The following is a 9,089-nucleotide window of genomic DNA, read 5'->3' on the forward strand; positions in this document are numbered from 1 at the left end:
GCCAAATCTAAGCCATCCTGAATTAGGATAGCTTCGATCTTTAATTGCCACATTTCAAAGTTTGCACTTCGGTCAGATTTCTCAGCATAAGACTTTGTTAGAGTCATTTTGGCTATTTAAACTAACCCGGATAGATCTGGCTCTGATACCAATTTGTTAGGATCGGTAAATCGGGTAGTGCGAAATTTAGTCAAACAATGTTATAATGACAATGACAAAGACAATGCAAGTTGATAATAACGGCAATTAAAGAAGATAAAGAAGACACAAATTTAACGTGGTTCGGTCAAGTTGACCTACGTGCACAAGCGGAGAGGAGCAATTTCACTATACCAATAAGAGTACAAAAGAGAATACAAAATTAGAGTAAATACTCTAATTAGTCCCAAATACCCCAAGAGAATAACCTCACAAGATCACTCCAAAGAAAGGGTTCACACAAGTGTTTTCCAACACTCACTCTCTTATAAAATACTCTATAATGAAATAAAGGAGGAGAAAGAAAGACAAGAGTGAAAAACTCTTGAATTGGTGTGTTTACAAATGAGGAGAAGATTCCTTTATTTATAGCAAGAAATCCTTGTCCTAATAGTGGATATTATGTCATGATCCACAAATTTTATTATAGTAGATATTATGTCATGGCAAATGTCATGAAAATTTGGCCCTCACTTGAGAAGAAGCCAGATTAATGGCCATATTACACTACTAATACTATGAAGTATAATTATTATCCGTGCATATATTTACATAAATCTACGTCTTTTAAAATTTCGCTTTTGAATGTACTTATCATAGACTTTGCCAAATGCTGTGAAAAGGGGTGGAAAATAATATTCTTTTGTAATCTGGAGCAATGTGATCAGCAATAACTGAAACGGAAATTCTTTGATTCTCACATTTTCCATTTCCCACAATCGAGAGATTGAGTGAAATAAAGATTAATAAAGAAATAGAACGAGGGGACATCACTTGAAAATGGAAACTGGAATTGGATCTCTTTGGAATATTTCAGTCTTTATTCCAGAATTAGACACAACCATGAACAAACCGATAAGCACATATATCCCACCACCAAAATCTGTATCTTACGCTTTGAGGACGAACTCTATAGGATTTTCCAAAAGAAAGTCGGATAGCAAGTGTATAAAAGTTATATTCATTTTTATCTTTTCCAATGCTATTGTCTTATTAACTTGTGTATTTTGTACAAGTAATTTATAAACATTTTCATGTAGACCCAGAGACCTAAACCTATAGTTTTTCTCGAACTCAAATCATAAACACTAATGATAAACCATATATTTTCCATAATATTGTTTTGTTAATTGTAATTTGTTCTTTTACCTAACGGAGGAGTGATATTATCCTTTTCTATCATCATTTCTTTAGTTAGGACAATATAGAATAATTATAAGTTCTGTAACACTTTAGGGTAATCCAACGTCCATACAACATGTGAGACATATTGGGTATATAAGTAAACATACCTTAGACTCTAGTGATCCGTGCGGACCTAGACCCAAAACAGACAACATCACTAGTGGACTAGGTTAGTTATATTTGGTTTGCCAAGCAATAAACATCCAAGTGTTTAATTCTAGTTTTTGTTCACTTTTTTGATGAAAGTATTCTTCTAGCCCAACTTAGAATCGAATCAAATCTAACCCAATTTAGAGATTTCATCTATTTGTAAGACTTATTTTAACTAGAATTTCAAGATCAGTATCAAAAGTTAAGTTTCTTCTTTTTCTTTTTATACTCTTTCTTTCAAGAAAATTTCCCAAATAGCCATTATGAAAGGATCCAAAGGAGGTACTATTGGAGAGGATTGGATGATTAGACAAGGTGACATGCAAGCAATGCCAATTTGTGCTACACGAATCACCTTAAAAGTTTGTGCCCAAAATGATGTTGGTTCTAACAATTACTATTGAATTATGTAGTTTACCTTAATTTGGATACTCAATGTGATATTTTGCATTGGACTTGAATGTGGAGCTAGCCTATTAGTGTATATATTTTGATTCCCACTAGTTAGAATATACTGCTAAACAGTGCACTGCAGAATATGATCAAATCAGCTTGTCTAATAGTTTGTGTTTCACCTGAATTTAAAGTCGAATTCAAGATTCCAAGTTAACGGTTCCTACAACGGTCTTCAATTTATAATAAAAATTGAGTTTACAAATACTATTAAATTCACGTAGGGTAACCAACCTTCTAATCTGCGCCTAAATTTATTCTAAAGTGGAGCCTTAATTGTGCTCAGTACATGCTTTTGTAGGCACCGCTCCGGGAAGGAACACATGTTGGATACCCGACATAAATTTTCCACCATTCAACTTTTTATCAATCTATGATATTCTTCCTCTATAGTCAAATCCTTACCCTTTTCCTTTAAGAAAAAGAAAATGTACCATCTAGTACCACAATTTTCTATTTTTATTTTGTGACATCTTTTATATTTGTTCTCTTTCCCCTTTCTATTCAAGTGTACGATATACGTATGCTCTTTCTTCACCGATTCATCTTTTTCCATTGTTTACCCAAAAAAACGGATAAAGTTGAATTTATATGTAGTTCTAAGGATACGTGATGTAAATTGGTACAAATTGAAAAATATATGTAAATGAATATCGAAATTAGTTATAAAAGAAATGAATACAAACCGATCGAAATAGTTAGCCTAAGCCTTCAAGTTTTATCATCTGCAAATTGAGTGAAGAATGATTGGTAGAAAAAATAATATGACTAAATATCAAAAGCCAAAAAGGATAGTATTTGCTCTCTTTTCTGTATATCTCAAAAATGAATATATCCCCTCTACAAGTGATAACAACTCTTAATATAGTGAGGGAATCCCATTTGGGATATAATTAAAAATACATAGTGGGGATCCCATGATAGATTAATTAATTAGCTTTTCCTTGATTCAAGCCGTAATTTCTCCCGAGATTCTCCCCCTAATTGCGGCTATAACGGCTTTTTTATTTCTTGGCTCGGTCTTGATCTTGGCCGATCTCGATCCTGATTGGTTTCTGGGGCTTGAGCTCGATCTTGGCCGATCTCTATTTGTTCGACCTCGATATCTCGAGCTCGATCTTGACCGATCTTGATCTAGATTGATTTATGGGGCTCGATATTACAATGACGAACCTTGGTCCATCATGTTCCAATCTCGAAGGGCAAACCCGGTTTTGACCGTATACAGATAGTCCCCTCGTTTCTCGGAAAGAAGATAGCGAGAAACGATATGAATTTTCGAACTCCAACTAGATGGGCAATGACATCAGTGACGAGCCCGATTGTGACGTATGCGACAAACGTCCCGTCAGTCCAGTTACCAAGGCATTAAATGTGCGTCAGTCGATGGTCGGCCACTACCAGTTTTGAACCGTCGTTGTGAAACCAATAAATAGCCCCCTTCTTCATCATTTCAAACTTTTACTTTCAAATTTTTTTCATTCCAATCTTCATAGTTCTTTGCCTTCTCCAAAGCTCCATATTTTCAGGTTTTCAAATTTCTTTGCTTGTTCTTCCTAAAACACCAAATACTTCAGTCTCCATTCTTCTTAGTTCACAAAAACTAAATGGCTAAAACATCTAAAACCGTTCCGCAGAAAGAGGTTACTTCTAATCTCGGACGGCCGGCGAGAAACCAGTGGTGGAGCCACGCCTTGAAGAACTTATTCCCGGGGTATGTGTTATTGATTCCGACTTTAAGGTCGAGAAACCCTCATCGGTTTCTGGTCGATGCGAGCCAGTATCGAGATATATATGCTGGATATCCCAAAGCCTTCTTGATCTGGTGAAGAAAGATTGCAATTGGAAAAACAAAGAGGTTGTGATACCGGAACCGGAGGAAGCGATCACTACCCACGTGGAAGGGTACCTGAGTGTTTACACTTATCCTTTCAAGCTAGGTCCCCCCGATCCGGTCATCGTCAATTTCTGCAAAAAATACCATGTGACCCTCGGCCAAATTCACCCTTATTTCTGGAGGATCATGATATTGTTTCGTTTCTTCGTGAGCAAAATCGACGAGCTTCCCTTCACCCTCGACCACCTCGTAATATTATATAGCCCTCGACTCTACCGAGGTGGGCTGATAAAGCTTCAACGCCGGGCCACCAAGGCATTCACCTCGAGTATAGATGAAGATAAAGATCGGGGTTGGATGGGCCGATTTGTTCGGGTAAAGACAACAGACCTAATCCCGGCTGAGAGCATGCTATTTCTTGAGAAATAGAATATGAAATGTAAGTATGATTCCGTCTTTAATTTCTGTTCGTTGTTTTTACTTCTTCATCCTTTCTTATCAGTATTTTTCTCGATGCAGCCGTTGCTTGGATGTCAGGTGAGGTTCCCCACCTCGAGAACTGGGTTAAGAGCCTGGTTTTGATGTCAACATACGCCGAGCGAGCATGGCGTGATTTGGCAAAGGGCCGATGGGTGGCTCGTACTCATGGTAAGCCTTCTTCTTGGCTTACCAATTTGCCTATCGTTCAAGCATTTTTTCAAACATGAGTTTACTTACTTTCTCCTTTTGTAAGTCTCGGAAAGGATGTGGCTAGGAGACCCCCGTCCGATGATGAAGAAGCTTTACCGCCTATCTCGAAACCGGCGAATGTGATTAAGAGAAACATGGCCTCGAACTCCGAGGGTAAAAAACCCAAGAAGAGAACGGCCCATAAACCCAAGGGGAACACAATCCCACTGACTATGGAGTCAGTCTAAAGACTAAGGGATAAAGATGAAGAAGAATCAGAAGAAGGTGATTTCGGGCTGGTAGCCCGTGCACGAGCTAGCACTGAGATTCAGAAAATTTAGGAACCGGTGAGAGTTAATACTGCTCCATCTAGGCTCGATGAGGTCGAGGAGGAGACTTCGTAGCAAGTTCCCGAACTGAGGGGAACCGAAGATGTTTTACCTCAGGGCGAAGAGACCGTGATGCAGAAATCGGGCTTAAGGCTCCCTAATATGGAGGTGGCACCCCAAAAGACTTATTTGGGGTAATAGAGATCGGGTATTCCCCCTCGTTTCTTTCATTTTCCCAGTCGATGATACGTGACGCTCAGGTCGTGGAGATTTGTCACGGGGAGGGATCCTATGGAAAGGAAGATCCTTTCTGTGGTTATTTTGTTAGGGTAGAAGATGTCACCGGTTTGAGTGACTTGGAGGCTCCGAAGAAGAGCTCGAGCGATGTGGGAGCATCTTGTCTTTTCTACGAAGTTCAACAGGCCCTGAATCGGGTAAGTTCATATTTTCTTTGTCAATTTTCATGCTTGTATTTTGCTTTCCTTGTGTAATTCCTTCTTTCTATTTTTGTAGGCCTCTGTACTTCATCACGAGGCATTTTTCCGATCCCGAAGGGAGCTGAGCCGGTATGAAGCCAAAATTCGAGGGCTTACTGAGGAGAGAGATGCCTTCAAGCTTCTTAGTGAGCAGAGAGAAGGAGAAGTAAAAGGACTTCGGGCTGAGCTAGAAGCAGCTCGGAAAGAACAAGCTGATTTGGCCGAGCAGGTAAAAAGAATCTTTGAAGTTAATGACACTGACTCGGGCATGATGGCTAACAGTTCAGTCCCACAGGTCCAGCAAAAGTGCGATGTGATCAGGCGGCTTCGTGTTGAAGTGGACGCAGTGAAAGCAGAGGCCGAGGAGTGGAAGAAGAACATGGACTGCCTTGCCTCAGAAAAGGAGGCTGCCCGAGTTCAACTGGCCTCGGCTGAGACCCAACTTCGAAGCTTGAAAGAGAAGGCCTTGGTACAAGCCAAGAAAATCGAGGAGTTCCAGTCTCGGTTGGGCTCAACAACTTCTGATCGATAGAGACTGGTCACAGAACTTGCAGCGGCCAAATCGGAGGTCGAAAGAGCCATGACTAATGCTGATGCAATGGTGGACGTCTACCGGTCCGATGCTGAAGCTGCTCAGGTTTGAGTAAAGGAGGTTGTCAAGGCAGCTTAGGCTCGAGCAAACTAGGTTGCCTAGCATGCTAAATGCCAGTCTCGAAGGGAGACTCTCGAGGAGATCCATGCTCGTGGCTTCGATCTTACAGCCGAGATCGAGAATGCAAAGGAGCTTGAAGCCGAAACCAGAGTGTTGGCCTTTCCTGATAATGATGATACTGGGAGTATGAGCGGATCAGAAAGCGAAGGAGGCCTCGAGGGGGAAGATACTGCTCCCAGAGAGGACTAAGTCCTTTAGGATTAGTATTTTTTGTGTTTCTTTTAAGACCGTTTCGGTCTTTTGTAGAGAAACTTGATCGGGCCATGCTGCCCTTGTAAATAATTTCTGACATATATATAAAAACTTTATTCCTTTCCGCCTTATAAAATTATGAAGTTGTATTCTAAGATCCGAGGTTTAGATAATTTGATTGGAACTGAATTAGTATAGCCCTTAGACTTTATGATCGAGTGAGTGCTTGCTCGAACTCGAAGTAAGGTAACCCTTAGGTTTTTTATCTGAGCGAGGATGGTCTCTCGAACTATAGGCAAAAAACACCCTTAGGCTTTTGTTAAAAGATTGTTTATGGCTCTGTCCCCTTTTCGGCTTGAAACCGTTTCTTATCATTTGTATTTGCAAAACTTGTAATGCCTTGGCATGAAATAAGGAATTGTTCGAGAGTTCGAACAATTTTGTACTCATTAGAGTTTTTGAGGCTTGATATTATCGAAGCCTTTTATGATTTTTCCGAGGGTAGCCTTTTTAACCGGTTTATGAAAGAATTCGAAGTCCTATTTTATTACGGAATTCGAACGTCTCAGACCCATGTTAATTGGCTTCTTTAGTTCGAAATTTGCCTGTTGGGCTTATTTTCCCATTTTACTTCGAGCTTGCCCGAAGTTTCAGTCCCCGGGTGAGGTGGTTGTGGCCTATAAAATCGAGGGTTGCCTAAAGAGTCTTATGATCTCGGGGTTTATATAATTCGATCTTATTTATTTTTCGGACGGCAGTCCCTGATTGTGGGGGTAATCATCCGAACTCTGGTCATGGTCGGCCCTTAAGCCTGTTTACATAATAGATCGAGAATATGAAGTAGAAAAACTTTTTTAAGGTACGAGATATCGGTAAAGAAGAATACTTCTCTTTATAAATCATCATACATGCGTACATGTTTTGTGCCAGGGCTCGAGTAAACTACGCGTACATGGTTCATTTGACCGTTTGGCCCTTATATATTTTTCCTATCGAGACCCTGCTTCCATGAAGTAACATCCTCGCATCAAACTTGATATTCGAGGGCAATGCACCCTATTATTCGAGGTTGATTGTAAAGAGGCCTCAGATACTGTTGAATTGTTCTAAGTTAGCACGATCAATAGTTGCCTCATTAAAAACCTCGCTGGAAAACCCATTTGGGACAAAACTGGTCTAAGGGAAAAAGAGTGCAACGCGTGCTTTCAGACCTAAAGGATTCGTGTTGAAGAATCCATCGTTGTCTCTGGTCGAACACCTGCAAGGGTTAGTTTTGAAATACAAATGAAAATGGGAAGGGTCGTACCTTAGCAGTAGTATCGTTTTAGGTATGATACGTTCCAATTGCTCGGTAGTTGTTGTCGTTTATCATGCCAATCTTGTAGGATCCTTTTTCGATGATTTCGAGAACGTGATATGGTCCTTCCCAGTTCGGACCCAGTTTTCCTTCATTTAGATTTCGGGTGTTGAGAGTGAGTTTTCTTAGCACCAAGTCCCCGATGTTAAAATGTCGAAGATTGGTTCTTCGATTGTAGCACCTTTCGATCCGCTGTTTTTGGGCGGCCAATCGGATGAGAGCGACTTTGCGTCTTTCGTCCAACAATTCTAGGCTCGTATTCATGGTCTCATTATTCGACTCCTCGGTTGTATATCAAAAACTAATGCTAGGTTCTCCGACCTCGGCTGGAATCAGAGCTTCAGCGCCATATACCAATGAGAATAGTGTTGCTCCGGTACTGGATTTCGATGTTGTGCGGTATGCCCATAGGACCACGGGTAGTATTTCTCTCCATTTTCCTTTGGCGTCGGTCAATCTTTTCTTAAGATTTTGGATGATGGTTTTGTTGGTCGATTCAGCTTGTCAGTTCCCGCTGGGATGATAAGGTGTCGATAGGATCCTTCTGATCTTGTGATCCTCGAGAAATTTAGTTACTTTGATGCAGATGAATTGTTTTCCATTATCATATACAATCTTGTATGGCATCCCGAATCGACATATGATGTGGTCCCAAATGAAGTCTATGAATTCCTTTTCTCTGACTTTCTCAAAACCCTGTGCTCTGCATCCGATCTTCTCGTACTTCAAAAGTCTCGTTAACTTGGTTTACCACAAGGAGGGAATCACACTTAGCCTCTATGACTTTCGCTCCCAAGCTTCTAGCTAGGTCGAGACATGCGATCATGGCCTCATACTCGGCCTCATTGTTAGTCAATTTTGTAGTTTTGATAGACTGTCTAACTACACTACCTGTGGATGATTTTAGTACGATGCCTAGTCCGAACTCCTTCGCGTTTGAAGCACCGTACGTAAAGAGGGTCCAGACTCCTGAAGATGTTCCCGATTTTATCAGTAGTTCTTTTTCAATCTCGGGTATGAAGTCCGGCGTAAATTCAGCCATGAAATCCATCAAGATTTGAGATTTGATGGCGGTTCGAGGTCGATACTCAATATCGTACCCACTGATTTCTATGGCCCATTTGGCCAATCGACCCAAAATTTCGGGTTTGTGTAAAATATTTCGTAGGGGATAAGTTGTTACAACACATATCAGATAACATTGGAAATATGGTTTTAGTTTCCTAGAGGCGCCTATTAAAGCAAGCGCTATTTTTTCTAAGTGTGGATATCTAGTTTCGGCCTCACCTAAGGTCTGACTGACATAATAAATAGGGAATTGCGTACCTTGTTCTTCTCGGACCAAGACTCCACTTACCGCTATCTCCGAGACAGCTAAGTACAGGTATAGTTATTCATCCACTTTCGGGGTATGAAGCAGTGGCGGTCTCGATAAATACCGATTTAGTTCCTCCAAGGCCTGTTGGCATTTTGAAGTCCATGCAAAATTTCTTCTTTTTAAGCAGTGAGAAAAATCGGTGGCTCCTATCTA

Source organism: Nicotiana tabacum, chromosome 19 (genome assembly GCF_000715075.1).
Source record: "Nicotiana tabacum cultivar K326 chromosome 19, ASM71507v2, whole genome shotgun sequence".
Lineage (NCBI taxonomy): Eukaryota > Viridiplantae > Streptophyta > Magnoliopsida > Solanales > Solanaceae > Nicotiana > Nicotiana tabacum.